This window comes from Dendropsophus ebraccatus, chromosome 5 (assembly GCF_027789765.1).
Source record: "Dendropsophus ebraccatus isolate aDenEbr1 chromosome 5, aDenEbr1.pat, whole genome shotgun sequence".
Taxonomy (NCBI): domain Eukaryota; kingdom Metazoa; phylum Chordata; class Amphibia; order Anura; family Hylidae; genus Dendropsophus; species Dendropsophus ebraccatus.
Window position 1 is genome coordinate 81,762,855 of NC_091458.1, and position 17,308 is coordinate 81,780,162.

Here is a 17,308-nt window from a genome sequence, read left to right on the forward strand (position 1 = left end):
TAAAATGGGTAATTTGCGCACTTTTTTCCCTCTTTTCATCTACGCTGTTTACCGTTCGCAATGACGCTTGTTATATTTTAATAGATTGGACAATTACGCACGCTACGGTATATTATATGTTTATTTGTTTATTTATTTTTATATGTTTTATTTATATAATGGGAAAGGGGGGTGATTTCAACTTTTATTGGGGGAGGGGCTTTGGGGTAGTGTGTTAGTGTTTTTAATTTTTTTTTTTTTACACATTTGAAGTCCCTTTGGGGGACTTTTACATCCATTACTTTGATTTCTACACTGACCATTGCTATGCCATAGGCATAGCATTGATCAGTGTTATCGGCGATCTGCTCATTGAGCCTGCCTGTGCAGGCTTAGTGCAGCAGATGGCCGATCGGACAGCAGGGAGGCAGGTAAGAGACCTCCGGCAGTCCGTTTTACCGATCGGGACCCCTGCAGTCACACTGCGGGGGTCCCGATCGGTAAGTGACAGGGGACTCCCCCTGTCACTTACACTTAAATGCCGCGGTCGCGCGTTTAAGGAGATAATGACACTGCGGGGGTCCCGATCGGTAAGTGACAGGGGACTCCCCCTGTCACTTACACTTAAACGCCGCAGCGTGTCATTACCGGTGAGGTCCCGGCTGCTGACTGCAGCCGGCCCCCACCTGCTATAAGGCGCGCTCCGCTCCGGAGCACGCTTCATAGCCGGAGAAACGCCCAGGGCGTACAGTTCTGCCCTAGGTCGTCTGGGGACAGACTTCCATGGTGTAACTATACGCCCTGGGTCGTCTAAGGGTTAAAAGGGGACATTTATCAAGACTGGTGTACTTATACCCGAGTCTTAAATTAAGCCCCACCCCTGTTTACCGGGCCAGATTTACTAAGAGGTGCACAACTTTTAAAGGAGAACTCCGGTGAAAATTTATTTTTTCACATGTTATTACATAAGGAGAGTTAGACAAATTCTTAATGTACACTTATAGTGCAATTTCCCTCAATTTAGTAGATCAGACAGGCTTCAATTTCTCTAAAAAAAAAGTGACGTTTTGGCTCCCTTGATATACCTGAAGGGTCCAGGAGAAGAATAAAAGTAGTAGTCTATGAAGAAAGTGAATGTAGTGGAATCACTCCTGCCTGGTGCCTGTGCATCTCCCTGCCTCCCTCTCCGTGCTGCCCGTGCGCTCATCTCCCTGCCTTCTCATGCTGCTCGACGCACATGCTCGATCTCCCTTCTGCCCTGTGCTGCCTGTTGCCTGTGCACTCATCTCCCTCCCTCCAGGTGCCCGAGCATATCCCTCCCTCCTTGTGCTGCCTGGTGTCCGTGTACTCATCCCCCTCCCACCCTGTGCTGCCCGCTGCTATGCAGCGGGGTGAGCACCCCATATCTGCCGCTCAGCCTGCTACACTGCATTGGGTAGCATGGGGCGGGAAGGAGATGAGCACATGGGCATCGGGCAGCATGGAGAGGGAGATGTACAGGCATCGGGCAGCATGGGGAGGGGGGATGGGGATGATTTCACTACATATACTTTCTACATAAACTTCTACTTCCATACTTCTACATATACTTTGATGACTGCAGGACCCTTCATGTATATCGAGCTGGTTGAGACGTCACTGTTTTTAGAGAAATTAAAGCCTTCCTTATCTACTAAATTGAGGAAAATAGCACTATATATGGATTTTCCATAATTATTGTACATTAGGAATTTGTCTAACTTTGCTTATGTAAGAACATATTAAAAAATAGATTTTCGCCAGAGTTCTCCTTTAATAAAGCCGGCTGGACCTGTGTCTGTTGACTTGCACCAAAATCTACACCTGCATTTCTGCATGGTTTACAGGCCTAAACCATGAAAACATAGGTTTGTCTTGCTGTGATGCTCCCTGCCCACTTATCAGGTAGGTGGCATACACCAGGGGGGGCATGTTAATAAATGTGCCCCAAAGTGTTAATCTAGATATAGCTGGGAGAAGTAAATTTCTCTCCCTGGCTTTCTGCAAGCTCCACCTTGGAAATAATCAGTCTAACCGGGAACTTCCCCTCCCCCTTTATTCCATTTTAATTATAGTAGTTAAAAGGGGGTTATGGTTTAAAGAATTTCCCTCATTAAAGGGATATTTTTTATGCACTTTAATATTATTCAATTGGTACCTAACGGCTGTAACATAATTTTAAGACAAGTCTTTCTTCCCTTTCTACTGATGTCACTGGTTTGTCGGGTAAAACATGCAGGGAGAGCACTTTTTGGCTATATTTACGCTATGCAAAAAGAACAACAACAACAACAGTATTTCATAACAACAGCCGTTGTTGTGCAAACATCGGACGTTATTTTTAAATAAAAAGCTGTTATTTGCATAATAGCCGTGTTTAAATAGTGTGAACATAGCTTTTTCCTAGTGTTCCCTAAATACCACTTAATTTCATTTGTATTATTTGTGTCTACAATTAAGTATCCTTTAACTATTGAGATTAATATATTTCATGTTGTGAACGAATTATTGATAGCACTTCATGTAACTTTAGATCTTCTAATGAAATTTGGAATCCATATTAAGCATCAGTTTCTTAAACATGAGTTTATCAAGTGATGAAAAATCTGTTGGTGCTATACAAATAATAATTATTATTATGTAGAAACATTTAGTTATTAAGTTACTGGTGTACATTTCTATTCAAAATGTACTTTGATGATTCGAAAGGCCTTCACATTCACATTATTTTACATTAATCTTTAAAACTACCTAATTATTTCTTGTTGAAAACCTTTTTAAATAACTTTTGAGTCATTTGTACAACTCTTGAAAACTTTCACTAATCTAATCTTTTAACGTATTTCCATCAATCATAGACTTAACAAGAAAATCACATTTTGATTATGACAATTGAATTTATAACAAGTCCTACCTTTTGGAACTCTTCCTATACAACATCTTATCATTGAACATTGTGTATTGCGGTTTTATCAGATTTATTCCAGAATGGAATCAGTAATATAAAACTGAGAATGTGTTTGAAGGTGATGTATTAAAATGACAAGATTAAAAACATAGTATGGACATGTAATAAATTTAAATGACATTTTTAGTATTTTTGGAGTTTTTAACACATATACCGAATGTATTTAAATAAAATAAGAAAAAAGTAAATTATCTCTGGAAAATAATTTTAGAAAACATGTTTACATGTGAACTCCAAGGGGGACATTTATTAAGTCCAGCATTATTTTGCACAGGGCTTAAGAATGACCCCGTGGCGCAGAGGCTCTAAGGATTTATGTAGAGGCGCACCGGAGGCTCTCTGATCACTGACATTTTTCCAATGGAAAAATGTTAAATGCGGTGCCCGCAGAGGTCTGCATGTGACTTCACCCTCATTCCGCCTCCTCCTCTCTTAAAAAAAATCATAATTTTATTTATTTATGACCCCTTTACGCCACAAAATGGCATCTAAACTAGGTAATACATGTCTTCCCATATATTTAAAGGATACCTTTGATTCATGTTGGCGGTAGGATACGCTGTAAAAATTGCTGTCTGTTCTGGAATGCGCCGGAAGTTTATCTCCCATAAAGTAAAAGCATTGGGAAGTAAAAAAAAAAAAATCTTACTTGGGGTGGATGTTTAGAGTCCCCCATACATATTAGAGTGTGGGCCAGTCCTGTCAGCTAAGCCAACATTCATCTAATATAGTTGGTGAGCTTTAATTTTCCAAAATCCATTTTCCATACTATCCATAATCTTTATAAACAAATTGCCAGCAAGAACTACTAAGAGATTTAGCACTAAATAAGTTATGTGTTCTATTTTATCCAACAGAAAGATGGACAAAGAGTGATTACCTCAATACCTGCTGTAGCTCTGTAATACACCGTGTTAAATTTAATATTTTAAATACTAGAATACACATTTTGAGGACATAATTCAAGATACTTGACATAAATAAGCTTAAAATGTCACTGCCGTACTAGCTTTCAAAATCTAAATCAACAGTAGATGTGAAAGCAAGTTTAATTCAGTTTACATTCATTATTATTTTTTTTAGTTATACTATAAAACAAAGCTATACTTGTATCCAGGTCTAGTCTCCTGAAGGCAGCTTTTTAGTCTAGTGCTGGTTGCAAAAAAAAGAGACTAAACACTGGAAGTCCCGGCCAATACAGAGTGTCACAGCTTCGTGTGTCCATCAGTCTTGACTGCATTCTCTGTGAATGTGCAGATGATCTGGGAAACACAGGACTTAAAGGGGAAAATTTACGAAGAGTACGCCAGGGAGAACTGGCGAATCTGCCTCCCGTATGCCCCGCTCGCCTGATGGGTGGGCTGGCGGAGCTTGCGGGGGGGGGGGGAGGGGTGAGAAGGCGGTGAGGAGGCGTGGCCTCCTCCAGCGGCTAATTTATCATGATTTACGCCTGCTCCCAGGTGCAAATCATGACGCAAATCTACACCTGCTCAAAGCAGGTGTAGATTTGGTACACGGGGCACAGATTCGGGCGCCCGGATGGCCAGATTCACTAAGAGGCGTACGACTCTTAGTGAATCCGGCCAGGGAAAATGGGGTGGGGCTTAATATAAGAAGGGCATGTACGACGGTCTTCACAAATCCCCCTCAAAAGAGTCTAAATAGAGGAAAAGCTGTATTTTCCATGATAGCTAAAAAAAAATTATGAATGTGAATTGCAATGTTGCTTTATTTCAAATCTACTGTTGATTTAAATTTTGAAAGTTATAATGACAGGTACACTTTAAAAGTAGTATATAGTATTGATTTTATACTATGTATAATGTCACATACTGATTATGTCTCTTTGTTTGTCTCCAATTTTTATGCCTGCTATCACTTTAACCCCTTAACGACATCGGGCGTAAACTTACGCCCTCGCGCCCTGGTACTTGGCGCATCAGGGCGTAAATTTACGCCCGATGTTTCCTCGATCGCTGCGTGTTCGCACACAGCGATCGGGGAAGATGGCCTGCTATAAATCATAGCAGGCCATCTTAGCTTCTCGGCACGGGGGGTGGTTAACACCCCCCGTGCTTACGATCGCCGCTATAGGCTGATCAATTCAGATCAGCCAATAGCGGCGATCGGAACCTTTCCGGGTCATCGGTGACCCGATGACCCGGAAAAAAATGGCGGTCGGTGATGTCCGAGGACGGCACCGACCGCCATTACTGTAAAAAGTAATGGTGGTCACCGTGCCACCGGCCCGATCGCCGTGAACGGCCGGCCGTTCACGGCGATCGGGCCGGTGGCACGGCGATCAGAGTCCCACAAAATAATAAATACCTGCCCTGGACCCCTCAGCTAGGTAGCGGAGGGGTCCAGAGCAGGTATTTGTACATTACTCACCTATCCCGGGCTCCTGATCGGCGTCTTCCGGGTTCGCGGCGTCCTCCATCTTTCCGTTCGGTCTTCGGATCTTTCCGGCGGTCCCCGTCGTTTTCTCTCGGCTATTTTCGGCTCCAGCCTCGTCATTTTCCGGAATTTGCGCTCTGCTGCCCTCTAGCGGCTGATATGTGTAATACACGTATCAGCCACTATAGGGATGTTCAGAATGTAGAAAAAGTTTTTTTTTCCAAATTTTTTTTTTCTATTTTCCGCACCCTATCGCCGCTGAGTGTTGATCAGCATCGCACGAAAGTGCGCTGCTAATCAGCAACTCCTCCTTTTTGGCGTAGGGTGGTTTTTTTCTATATTCTACTGCCACGGTCTGCTGATAAGTGCCGCACATAAGTGCGGCATTTATCAGCAACTCCTTTGTTGGCGTAGGTTTTTTTTTTATACTTACTGTAAAAAAAACACGTAAAAAACACTACATTACACCACACTACATTGAATAAAGTTTGACACTACACCACTACATACCCCATATACCAATCCCCGTATAAAGATGGCCCCCAGGGTGTTTTCGGCGTCAGAGGAATACGTTATTATTGTCTCCGACACCGAAACAGCCAGTGAGGATGAATGGGGGGGATCCTTCTTTCCTCCATTCATCCTCATCATCCTCATCATCCAGTGACATGTCTGGGGGTAGCGTAGCGTACGCTGCCCCCCAGACACGTCTTTTCTGCCAGTACCCCCCCAATAAGAGATGACGGTATGGCGTGAAATTCTCAAAACTGTGTGAGCGTACCTCAGGGTACTCTTACAGATTTAGGGTAGGTGCACACTGCGGAATGGCGAAGGATAGCCCTTCGTGCATTCCGCAGCTGGCACCCGCCGGCGGACTGATGCGGGCGCATGTCTCTACCCGTGTCATAGACTCCATGTTATGCATGGGCGGATTCCGTCGTCCATCCAAAGAATGAATACGTTGGACGGAGAGCGGAATCCGCCCGTGCATAGAATGGAGTCTATGACACGGATGGAGACGTGCGCCTGCATCAGTCCGCCGGCGGGTGCCAACTGCGGAATGCACGAAGGGTTACCTGTCGCGATTCCGCAGTGTGCACGTAGAGTGTGCACCTTAGAGTGTATGTAGGAAGGGACACCCGAATCCAGCCCCCAGATGCCCCCTCCCCCCCCATCCTCGGAACAAGTGGGAAGATCGTCCGAGAACTGATCTTCCCACTGCTGGATAAAGGTCACCACCTGTACGGGGATAACTTTTATACCAGCACCCCCTCTTCCGGTCCCTCGCTGCCCGAGCTACTTTAGCTTGCGGCACGATACGAAAATATCAGAAGTAGTAATAGCGCCCTAATATTTAGTAGCCATATAGCGGACCCAGCGCTTCTGGATATGAAGGACCCCGTATCGCACCAGGACATTTTCCAGGTGACGTCCCCCACACTGGAGAAAGGGAGACCCCAGAAGAAGTGCAGAGTGTGGCGTAACAGGGGGATCAGGAAGGACACCATTTTCCAGTGTGACACCTGTCCTGATCCCCCCGGCCTCTGCATACTGGATCGCTCCAAGGTGCACCACATGTCATTGGAATTCTACATTATCTAAATTCCGTCCCTTATTCCTATTTCAGGGGTCACGTTGATCCAGGGATTATTCTGATCGCCATTATGAAGTCGGGAAGGAATTTTTCTCCTGTGATGAGGCTACTGTAGTCTGCCTCACGAGGGTTTTTTGCCTTCCTCTGGATCAACACAGGTTGAATTTGATGGACACCTGTCATTTTCAACCTTATAAACTAATAATTGGCCTAATACCCCCAAATGAATTAGAATTGTCCCTTTTCCCAGCTAAATAGGTATGGCCGCCATTCCCATTAGAGGATGCCATGATGCAATTACAAAGCCTCTGTGCGGCCAGGACAGTAGAAACCCCCCACAAGTGACCCCATTCTGAAAACTACACCCCATAAGGAATCTAACAAGGGGGGCAGCGGGGATATGGCCCCCTGGTGACGGCCACATTTGGGACGTGAAAATGAAAAAAAATGGTATTTTTTATTTTCTCGGCATATGTTCTACGTAAGTGACTGTCACCAGTGGGGTCCATATCCTCACTGCACCCCTTGTTAGATTCCTTATGGGGTGTAGTTTCCAGAATGGGGTCACTTGTCGGGGGTTTCTACTGACCTGGCAGCACAGGAGCTTTGTAATTGCGACATGGCCTCCATCCTCCATTCCAGCCTCTAAATGGCGCTCTGTCCCTTTGGTGGCTTGCCCTGTGCCCATATGGCACATTATGCCCACATGTGGGGTATGTTCGTACTCAGGGGAAACTACCCTACACGTTTTGTGTTCATTTTCTTTTTTAACCCCTTGTGGAAATGGAAAAAATCAAGGCTAGACCAACATTTAGTGTAATTTTTGTAAAGTTTTTACTCTAAATCATTAATCTTGTCATGATTTTTTCATTTTCACAAGGGGCTAAAAGATAAAAAAAAACAATAAATGTGTAGAGCAATTTCCCCTGAGTACGGAAATACCCCACATGTGGACATAAAGCGCCATGCGGGTGCAGAGTAAGCCTCCGAAGGGAAGGAGCGCCATTTCGTTTTTGAAGGCTGGATTTGAATGGAATGGATTTCGAGGGGCCATGTTGCATTTAAAAGGCCTCTGTGTTGCCAAGACAGTTGAAACCCCCCACAAGTGACCCCATTATGGAAACTACACCCCTCAAGGAATGTAACAAGGGGTGTAGTGAGCATATGGACCCCACTGGTAACTGGCACAAATATGGAACAATGTGGCGTGAAAATGAAATATTACATTTTTTACACTATAATGTTGGTTTAGCCTTGAATTTATCATTTTCACAAGGGGTTAAAAGAGAAAAAAACACACAATATGTGTAGAGCAGGGGTCTCAAACTCAATTTACCTGGGGGCCGCTGGAGGTAGAGTCTGGGTGAGGTTGGGCCGCATCAGGGTTTCCACAAGAAAAGCTCTTACAAAAACATTCCAATGTCATCAAATGTAATTATTATTATTCAAATTCAAATGTCTGTATTGACAGTTCCTTAACATTTAACTTTCTGAACATGAAAGTTACATCAGGTGACTCACAGGGGACGTCTTCATTGATCGGAGTTCTTCCCTTTTCATCATCTTCTCCTTCTCTCCTGGGCCATTGTGAGAACTTCTTCGAGCCACGAATCCACAGAATCTACCAGAGAAACATATTAGGCTCCTCACACTGGCACCATCCTCATCTCTCTACTAACTGCACATCTGTATTGGCCCCTTTACAGCCTCATTTAGTAGGTAGGCTGACTCTATCTGATCCACCTTATAGAATATGCCCCCCTCTGTGTACAGATGGCCCCTTGCTCAGTCTTCCATATAGATGGCCCCATGTGCATCTTCTTGGGAGCCCCTCTCTGTGTAGTCCCCCTATAGTAGATGCCCCCATGTAGTCCCCTCCTTATATTTCCCCCCATATAGATGCCTCCTTTATGTTGCCCGCCTTATCTCCCCCCCCATATAGATGCCTCCTTTATGTTGCCCCCCTTATCTCCCCCCCATATAGATGCCTCCTTTATGTTGCCCCCTTATCTCCCCCCCATATAGATGCCTCCTTATCTCCCCCCCATATAGATGCCTCCTTTATGTTTCTCCCCTTATCTCCCCCCCATATAGATGCCTCCTTTATGTTGCCCCCTTATCTCCCCCCCATATAGATGCCTCCTTATCTCCCCCCCATATAGATGCCTCCTTTATGTTTCTCCCCTTATCTCCCCCCCATATAGATGCCTCCTTTATGTTGCCTCCCTTATCTCCCCCCCAGATAGATGCCTCTTTTATGTTGCCCCCCTTATCTCCCCCCCATATAGATGCCTCCTTTATGTTGCCCCCCTTATCTCCCCCCCATATAGATGCCTCCTTTATGTTGCCCCCCTTATCTCCCCCCCATATAGATGCCTCCTTTATGTTGCCTCCCTTATCTCCCCCCCCCAGATAGATGCCTCTTTTATGTTGCCCCCTTCTTAACTTTTCCCCCATATAGATGCCTCCCTTATCTTTCCCCCCAAATAAATGCCCCCCCCCTCTTTGTAGATGTTGTCCCCATATCTTGTACCCCGCAAAGTAGATAAAGAGCAAAACAAAAAAACAACTCACCTAACACATCGATCCCACGTCGCAGCTCCCTTCTTACGGACGGCCCCCGGCTGATGCTGCCTCCCTGCGGGTGTCCCCGGGATTCCCAGGCAGCCCGCGCACCAGGGAGCTGTGTGCGCCAGGCTGTTACTTCCGGGTCAGCGCTCCCTGACTCGGAAGCAACAGCCGCTGCGCACACAGCTCCCTGGTGCGCGTGCTGCCCGGGAATCCCGGGGACACCCGCAGGGAGGCAGCATCAGCCGGGGGCCGTCCAACACAGACTCTTGTGACCGCAAGCAAAACACTGCTTGCGGTCACAAGAGTGATCGATCAATGGGCCGGGCGGCGGAGGGGGGCCGCCGGGCAGTAAAGTGGTGGGGGCCGCAAACTTGTGTCCCGCGGGCCGCAGTTGGCCCGCGGGCCGCGAGTTTGAGACCCATGGTGTAGAGCAATTTCCCCCGAGTCTGTAAATACCCCACATGTGGACATAAAGCGCCATGTGGGCGCAAGGCAAGCCTCCGAAGGGAAGGAGCGCCATTTGGATTTTGGAGGTTGGATTTGGCTAGAATGGATGATGAACGCCATGTCGCATTTACAGAGCCCTCGTGCTGCCAAAACACTGGAAACCCCCCACAAGTGACCCCATTCTGGAAACTGCACCCCTCAGGGAATCTAACAAGGGGTGCAGTGAGGATATGGACCCCTTGATGACGGGCACATTTGTGCCATGAAAGTGAAAAAATAAAATTGTTTACTTTTACGTCACATTGTTCCACATTTGTGCCCATCACCAGTGGGGTCCATATGCTCACTGTGCCCCTTGTTAGATTCCTTGAGGGGTGTAGTTTCCAGAATGGGGTCACTTGTGGGGGGTTTCCAGTGTCTTGGCAGCACGAGGGCTCTGTAAATGCGACATGGCCCTTGAAATCCTTTCCAGTGAAATTCAGCTTCCAAAAGCCAATTGGCGCTCCTTCCCTTTGGAGGCTCGTCCTGCGCCCCCTTGGCACTTTATCGCCACATGTGGGGTATTTCCGTACTCGTGAGAAACTGCGCTACACATTTTGTGTCTTTTTTTTCCTCTTATCCCTTTAAGAAAATGAAAAATTGAAGGCTAGAACAACATTTTAGTGTAAAAATTTTTTTTTCTTTTTTCACGCCATATTGTTCGGAAAATCTGTGAAGCACCTGTGGGGTCCAAATGCTCACTGCACCCCTTGTTACATTCCTTGAGGGGTGTAGTTTTTTAAATGGTGTCCCTTTAGGTGTTTTTTAGGTTTTGGCACCCCAGAGCCTCTGCCAACCTGAAGTGGTACAGTCAGAAATGACCAAATATAACGGAGGCATTGAAATTCACTAGGCGCTCCTTTGTATCTGAGGCTTGTGGTTGCGTCAAATAGCGCAATAGGGCCACATATGGGGTATTTCTATAAACTGCAGAAACGGGGCAATAATTATTGGGGTGCATTTCTCTGGTAATAGGTTTATAATTATGAAAAATATTGGATTACAATAAAATCTCTGCACAGAAAATTAAAATTTTCAAATTTCTTACACACTTAGCTTTTATTTTTGTGACTCCCCTAAAGGGTTAAAACACTTTCTGGATATGCTTTTGCAGAGTGTGGGGGGTGCAGTTTCTGAAATGGAGTGTCAATATTACTATGTGTAGTATAAAATAATCTTGAAACATTTCTGTTTTCATTCTGTCTACTACGCCTTACATCAATCTAAGGTTTCCTGTTCTTTATAGATGAATTTCCAGCAGTGTGTCAGGAACCGGTGACACCGAACACACAGAGACAGTGAGCCCTGAGCTCAGCCCCGCCCACTGACTCTACCTACTTGCCCCCCTAGGCTAAACCCTAGGGCAGCAACTGGGCGGCGGTCCCTGTACTGGCTTGGTGGGACAAAAAGACAAGACAGACAGACATAACACAATAAAGAATGGTCAGCAATCCAGGTCACAACAGTCTGGCAGCAAAGGCACAAAATCAGATCCAAAAGAGTAGTCAAATAACAGGCAATATGGTCGGGGGCAGGCAGCAAGCAAGCGAGGTCAAAAGATACTAAGCAGGAGTCTGGAGAAGCAAAGAAACAGAACCACAAGCAGGCAGAGACTAAGTCAATAACCGGCCAGGCACAGGCAGAAGCTGCAATCTAAAATAGGAGACCAGGAACCATGTCCAGAAAGTGATAGGAGGGACCAGCTGTCAATCACTGAGGCAAAGGCAGGTTAACTGTTACAAGACCAGAAGAAACTTAGCAGAACAGACGCGGGTGGGGCAGGGAAAACAATTAGCAGACCAGAAGGAATAAGACACAGTTCAGACAGGGCAAAAACAAGGCAAACTAAACACAGAATAAATGGAAGATTATGGCCAAAATCGCAGTCTTTGGCGCAGAGGTCTAATCTTCACAGCAGAGGGTGGCACTGATGCCTTTTCAGGCGCGATCATGACACTACCCCCCCTTTTATGAGGGGCCTCTGGACCCTCACCAGACCTAGGAGGGAAAGGACCTCTTACAATGCATGTCTCGATGTCACTGGAAATGTCATCGTCCGTCTCCCACTGATCAGAATCAGACTCCAAGAGATAGGTAACCGGTCTGACAGATCTCCCATAACTGCTCAATTCAATACCAGACACAGATCCAAATTCTGCCTTACATGAGGACACAGACCTAGTACCATCACCAGGACATACAGAGCCAATTTCCACCTTACACAAAATAGCAGACATGGTATCCTCGGCGGGACACACAGAGCCAACTTCCACAATACATGAAGTCACAGACATAGCATTGGTAGGTTCATCAACAGGATAATGCACATCAAGACCACCCACAAGTACCTGGGTGCCCAGATGACTATCCTGGTTGTCATCTGGACGCTGATGATCTGGCTTCGGGGAACGCTTGGTACAATAGCTGATGAAATGTCCACTTTCTCCGCAGTAAAAACAGAGTCCATTCCTTCTTCTGAGTTCCTTACGGGCCAGAGATCTTTTAATTTTGCCCAGTTCCGGAGGTTCCTCCATGGTGACCAGAGGACGAGACATAGTATGCAGAGGTTTGGAGGGGACAGAAGAAGGAACATTAGCGACACAGAAGTGGTCTGGGCGTAGTCTTAGCATGCTATCAATGGTAATCGCCAGGGAAATGGCCTCTTCAAGGGAGCTAGGGGTGGGGTGACTGACCCAAGCATATCTGAACGTCACATATGTGTTCAGGTCCCCAGAACACTTGTCAGGCTCCTTGAGTGTGACCACTGGAGTGGCAGGAGTGGTAGCTGGTAGCTGTTGGGCCAATAGCTGGACCTGTTTGGCCAGCTCAAAAACGAGGTTAGCAAGACCCTCAAAACGGACGGATAACTCCAGCGCTGAGTCCATTACTGGCCACAGGTAAGGAGTTAAAAAAAATATAGTACGGCCGGTTATTATGTCAGGACCAGTCACACGAAACACACAGAGACAGTGAGCCCTAAACTCAGCCCCCCCACTAACTCTACCTACTTGCCCCCCTAGGCTAAACCCTAGGGCAGCAACTGGGCGGCGGTCCCTGTACTGGCTTGGTGGGACAAAAAGACAAGACAGACAGACACAACAGTCTGGCAGCAAAGGTACAAAATCAGGATCCAAAAGAGTAGTCAGAAAACAGGCAGTATGGTCAGGGGCAGGCAGCAAGCAAGCGAGGTCAAAAGAAGCTAAGTAGGAGTCAGGAGAAACCAGAAAACAGAACACACAAGCAGGCAGAGACTAAGTCAATAAACGGCCAGGCACAGGCAGAAGCTGCAATCTAAAATAGGAGACCAGGAACCATGTCCAGAAAGTGATAGGAGGGACCAGCTGTCAATCACTGAGGCAAAGGCAGGTTAACTGTTACAAGACCAGAAGAAACTTAGCAGAACAGACACGGGTGGGGCAGGGAAAACAATTAGCAGACCAGAAGGAATAAGACACAGTTCAGACAGGGCAAAAACAAGGCAAACTAAACACAGAATAAATGGAAGATTATGGCCGAAATCGCAGTCTTTCGCGCAGAGGTCTAATCTTCGCAGCAGAGGGTGGCACTGATGCCTTTTCAGGCGAGATCATGACACAGTGTCCTTCTTTTCACATAGAGCTTTAATCTATGTTCCCACACAGTATTTTAGTCAGTATTTTGCAACCAAAATCACGGCTGTGAGAACTTGGCCCTGTACTTCATTCTTTGTATTTAAAGCTTGTTGTAACCATTTGAATTTGTGCCATGATTGAGGGCTTGAAACCCTAAAACGTGTAGGCATACTGTTTTTTCTCATGGATGTCAATATCATTTTTAACACAATCCGATAAAAAAATTCTAATTTGAATTGCTTTGGAGCTGGAGTCCGCCTTGCATGCTCCTTTCCTGGAACCTGCCTCTGGTTTGCAATCACAAGTAGTGAGCTGACTTTGTACATATTGACTAGCTGTTGCTAAGAGCTCCATCTCCTCCTATCTGTTGAATTACGTCTGCACCCTGCACAGGTCACAATGCATGCATAGAAAACTGCTCAAGCAATATGGCTGCCCTCATAATAATGTATTAGAAATGAAATAAAATAAAAAAATTACAAACGGAAAATCTAAACAGATTAGAAAAAACATGTTTCAGTATTTTTTTTTACTGATTAGAGCCATCTGGTTTTAATCAGTAAAAAAATGTAGGGGATATGTTCATTTTAACAGAGTACTTACAAATAGTAAAATAAAGTGTAAAACTTTACAAATCTGCAAGGAGACAAAATATGTACTGTATTCCTATGTGTAGCATTCATGTTTGACTTTTAACAAGTGTTACAATGTTTGTGGATCATCACTAAGCTGAACTGTTTGTGTCTGTCTGTTACTAGCTTCAGGACAAAAGATGTTAAGGTTGTTGAGCCTGCTAGCCAGTTTAAAGTCAGATTGTCAAGTCATTTTAAAAATGCCAAGGACCTGACCTTTGTTTGCTCTTTTTAATAAATCCAACTTGTGAAGAAGCTACAAGATGGAAAAGAAGTCCACTGATATATATTTAAAGTGAACTGGACACTTAGGAGTATTGCATATTAATCATAGTGAATCTTTTAAAATGAGCTTTCTTTTTGATTCTTTGAATGCAGCATCAAGAGAGCCTTATGAAAAGCACTAACATTAAACAATAAATAATCAGCATGGCTAAATATTCCATTTGTTCAAACCCCAAATAGATTACTATTTTAAAGGAAAAATGGTTACCAGTTTGAAGGTCACAACAAAAGCAATGGAGGGCTTAAAAATGCTTAGACAAGTTCTTAGTACAAAATAGCATCACTGTGTAGAGATGAGCAAATTTTTTTAAAAAAATTTCATTTGGGCTGTTCGCAAATCTTTAGCAAATTTTCATGAACTTTTCATATCGAATCATAACGAATCACAATAAAGCAGCTAAACAATTGTAGCTACAATAGTGGGACTATTACTGAGTATGGGTTCTTAAACAGTTGTGAAAGTGGAAAAAATTGGAAAATCTCAGTGTCAAAAATGTCGATGTTCTGCCAGTTAATCTTTACATTTTCTCCCTGGACAGCTGTGGACGTTGATAGATCAGTGGCATAAAATGCAGTTTTTCCCAGGACAACTGTTAGCAACTTACCTGACTTTGCATCAGCACCGGTCATCTGTGCTCAGGGCGCGGACAAGACGCCGCTAATGGTAAAATTTTGTTATGCACTGGGTAGTCTGTACACTGGCAATTGCAGGGTTAACCTTGGTTTGGCTTGCATTCTGTGACAGGCAGTTTTGCTCCCAGTGTGTGTGTTTGTGTGTGTTTCAGGTGTCTCTGGTTGGAGATTAGGGGCTGGGCCAATCCTGTCCTGAACCAGATTCCTGGTTCCTCATATAACACAGTCTGTGTCTGCAGGAGTTGCTGGGTATTTTGGTGTGTATCCACACAGTGTCTCAGCTCCCTGGTTTGTGATTGTCTCCTGTTTCTGACCTTTTGGCTTGTACCTGGACCTTCCTTGTTTGCTGCTTGCCCTGATCTTCTGCCTGTGTTCTGACCTTGCTTTTGCCTTGTGACTCTGTACCTCTGCTACCTGACAGTGTATGACCCGGATTGGTGACATTTCTTTATTGTGTTTTGTTTGTCTTGTTTTGTCTTGTGTTTCACCTACTCAGTGCAGGGAACATCTCCAAGTTACCTGCTGTCATCTAGGGCAGATTGCGGTAAGTAGGCAGGGGCACTGGATTGGGTCAGTTCAGGGCTCACTTGTCTGTGTCTCTGCTCTCGTACCTGACTAGTCATTACAACAGCATTGGACATTGGTGGATCAGCAGTATAAAATGACACTTTCTCCAAGGACAGCAGTGGATGCTAGTGGTTCAACAGCATAAAATCAGCAGTGGACATTGGTGTATCAGCAGTATAAAATCAAGTTGTTTTTCCCAGGACAGCAGTAGACCATTTCGGATCAGTGGTGTAACTTTATGTTTTCTTCCTGGACAGCAGTGGACATTGGTGGATCAGTGGCATATACTTCTGTTTTCTCCTGAGACAATGGTTGACATTGGTGGATCTGCGATGTAAAATATAGTTTTTTTCGCTGGCACTTTTATAGACTCAGAGAGGCCTAGAACAGACATCTGGAGGTGAGTGATGCGAGTTAGAAAATGCATGTGAACGCAATGTCAGCGGATTGGTGAGAAAACAATTTTACTCCATATCTATTGTATTGATCTGTAGACATCTGGAGGTGGCAGTAGCATCCTTCTTGAATCTGCAGGGTCTAGCTGTAGGACTTTCTTCAACCCTGTGGGACCTAGTACACAGGTTTGGAGGTGGCAGTGTCATCAGTAGGACCCTCTTGGACTCGAGAGCCCTAACATTAAGACCTTGAGGAGGCAGATAATATAATATAATAAGCAAATAATATAGTAAAAAACCTTATTGAATCTCGGCTTATGCCTTTTTCCAAGACATGCATACATATTGACACTAGTTTAATGTGCCAACAAAGTGCAAGCATATAGGAATGACAATCCCACCCTTGCTTTGTTCACTCAAAAAAAAAAAAATTAACTCTAATGGTACATTCACATGTTGTTGCAGGGTTGCTGTGTAAAACCTACAGCAGAACCACTGTGATATCCTAAAAGCCCCAAGAACAGTTATCAGCCAGTCACCATGTGTGTCCTAAAAAAAGGGACACAAATGGTAATATTCCTTGGCATTAGTGCTAGGGATGGTACTCCAAGGCTATGGTTAACAAGTAGGGAAATGTCCTTTTTGTAAAGCATAGACATGGGGATTTATTTCTGGATAATGCTGTTCTTAAGGCAAATGTTGCACAGTGCACTTTGGGGAGGCATTAAACTGTTGTGAATAATACAGTATATGCTTGTGTTGGAAATGGTTTAATTATTCTACACCATGGGCCCTAACTTTAAAGATGGGGTTCTTTAAATATATCTGAATTGACTATAAGTATTTCCTATGGGATTATTATATTAATTGAGCTGTAAGGATGTGTGTGTGTGTCGGGGGAGGGGGGGGGGGCATTGCTTCATATTAAAAAAAAAAAAGTTACTTATGGCAGGTGAATTTAATAAGGACTTTTCTGGCTGATGGATGATGTCTCAGTCATTAACATTAGGCCTAGGGTTGGTGAAATACGTTCCTATCCAGGCTTGGTTCATATTGATAAATATCACCCTCTCCACACTGGAGCAAGACAGCCTCATCCTCCTTAGGGTAACAATGGCTGCAGCCCAATAATCACTCTATTTGATGTAACGCTGCTGGCTGGGCATGACAGC